This window comes from Poecilia latipinna, unplaced genomic scaffold (assembly GCF_001443285.1).
Source record: "Poecilia latipinna isolate Pla-1442-1.1 unplaced genomic scaffold, P_latipinna-1.0 Scaffold3639, whole genome shotgun sequence".
NCBI classification, from domain to species: Eukaryota; Metazoa; Chordata; class Actinopteri; order Cyprinodontiformes; family Poeciliidae; genus Poecilia; species Poecilia latipinna.
Genome location: NW_015116255.1, coordinates 32,494 through 35,031, shown reverse-complemented (window position 1 = coordinate 35,031; position 2,538 = coordinate 32,494). Strand labels below are relative to the sequence as shown.

The 2,538-nt window shown below is 38.1% G+C and overlaps 1 long non-coding RNA gene across 1 annotated transcript; it reads right to left on the bottom strand.

Annotated features, from left to right (window-relative positions):
• Positions 1-470: 470 nt before the first annotated feature.
• Positions 471-1,536, bottom strand: LOC106941392 (uncharacterized). Its single transcript, XR_001423347.1, has 3 exons — positions 1,123-1,536; positions 686-824; positions 471-509 (listed from the first exon to the last, which is right to left on the bottom strand). It is a non-coding gene; the product is annotated as an uncharacterized LOC106941392 (long non-coding RNA).
• Positions 1,537-2,538: the final 1,002 nt, after the last annotated feature.

Here is a 2,538-nt window from a genome sequence, read left to right as displayed (position 1 = left end):
GGTGTTATGTCATGTTTATGACAGTGTCGTGACAGTCTTATTCACCCCCTTCAAATAAAGTGTTACCAAAATAATACTTACAATTTTAAGACATTGTGGATTCGCTATGTTTTATTGTGGCATTATATTATATTGTTATATTAATTATTAATATATATGCAATTCTGTGCGTTTCGGTTCCATTACCAAAATACCGATAATATAATTTATTATCCGAATGCCTCGGGTGTAAAAACATTTCTGGGTGTCTTCTTTGCCTTGTTTATGTTAGAAGTAGAAAAAAATAGTCAACAATGTCATAGAATCAGTTGATGTTGGCATCAACTATGAAACTGTTTTAAGTGTGGACTTGAGGAGACAAACTACCTTAAAATCTTTCCATCCATGATCTGAACACACTGATCCTAGCAGGGTGGTGAGGGGGGCTGGTGGTGCCCATCTCCAGTCTCCAGTCATCAGATGAGAGGCAGGGTTCACCCTGGACAGGTCACCAGTCCCATCACAGGGCCCTGAAAGCCAACAACAAATAAAATGTATGAAAAGAAAATGTTAGATTAACAAGGGGAAAAATTCTGTCCAGTTACCTTTAAATCAAATCATGTTTATTAAGCACTTGGTGTTGGTAATACACCAGATTTTCTTGTTGAAAATGTAGCTGGCTGGTCAGTAAAAAACAAATACTTACACCAGGAAGACGATGTGAAGGTTCATCCTCAGAGCTGGTTGTTGATCTGGTGAAGCCAGAGCTTCTTCTGACACAGGAAGGTCTAGGTTTCCTAACACCTGATTTCTCTGGCTTCCTCTTTGATCTTCATTTGCTTAGACTGCAAACGTTGAAGATAAAAACATTGATGAACAAGTTATAACAACAACCTCACAATATCAAAGTCTCTCTGTCATACGGAGCTTAATTAAAACCAGGTTAAGTTTATGAATTAAAGTACAAGTCGCAACAACCAGAGCCTCCATGCAGTTATAACATGAAGCTGAATGATTAATATAGTAATAATCATACAAGACACAATAAAATTGATAAAATAATTATTTATGAGACCAACGTAAGTTATATATCTTTACTGCACTGTTTATAATTAGATGAAGATAATTAATAAGCAAACTTACCGTTAGCTAGCAACACGTTAGCATCCTTCATCCCTCCGGGCTCCTTTTGTGACACACATTTCATTTCCATCAGCTGTTGTCCAGTTGTGTTGTCATCTAACTAGGACGTCACCAGCTTGAATTTACCAAAATTAGTAACTATTGTCAAGGCCCTCTCTACTTTTAAGGCAATATTATGCGAGTAAAAACGGCGAATTTGAACAGCGCCTGTTATCTTCCCTGCGTTCAAGTTTTTTCTTGTCTTTATGGCGGTTTTTTTTTTTTTTTTTTAAATGAAAGTGTGCAATACCCCAACTGTCTGGTCTGGAGTGTAAACTGAGTTAATCCTGTTGATTATAGATCTTACATCATACATCTGAAAATGGAATGGGTTAGGCACAGGGGTGAAAGTAAGGGGGTACCGTAGGGTACTGCGTACCCCTAAAAGATTTAGCGGGGGTACACAGTACCTGCCAGAGAGGGGAGCGGCTGTCTGCTGTAAAAAAAAATCAATGGGTTCACTGTGCAGCCGTGAGTGCACCAACTAATCAGCCGTGACTGATTAGATTTTCAAGAACAATCTAAAACAACTACTTAATCAGTTAATAAATAACTTTTTCCCCATTTCATATTGTTTCTGAACTGTTCGTGCTTTGCTAGAGCAGGGGCGCAATATGTTGATCGTGGAAGGTTTTGAGTCGATCTCGGCATTAGGTGACAAACTGAACGCCGCCAGGACGCTGAGACCAGCACGGCCTCCTCTGACTGGCTTAAAATGTCCCTAACTTTATTGAAGAACGACAACAAATAAATCAACAAAACATGCTCAAATTAATGACCCAACAACAATAATAATCTCAGTAATTACTGTGTCAACAAGGTGTTGCGCAATTCTGTGCGTTTCGGTTCCATTACTAAATAACAAGCAGAGCAGGAGTTTAAAATTAACTTATCAATCACCGCTGTGTTCAGGGAGCGCTTATTAATAATAGCAAAATAAATATCAACCTGCAAACCTAATATCGGACTGAATGTTATGTTTTTAACGTAATCTCTGGTCGACTTGTGGAGCGCAGGAGGTTGCCATGGCAACGGGTGTGCTTAAATGACAGAGAGAGACGGAGAATAAAAAGGTACGAGTGGTTTAGAGTTGATCACCTGTTCAGGTTGTTTTACCTTTGTTTACCTTTGTCTTGGCGCATCACAGCCATTGTAGTTTCTGAACGTTCAATAAAGGACAAACTTGGACTAATTATCTCATTAGTCTGTGAGTATAGGTCAATTACAACAAACATTGACCTAGGGTCAATGTTTGTTGTATGTTTGTTGTATGATATGTTTTATTAAGTATTTAACAGACATATGGCTTCTACCGCGATAATTATGTGAAATTAAATTAATTATCTAATATAAAAAATAGTTTGGTGCTGTCGGGCT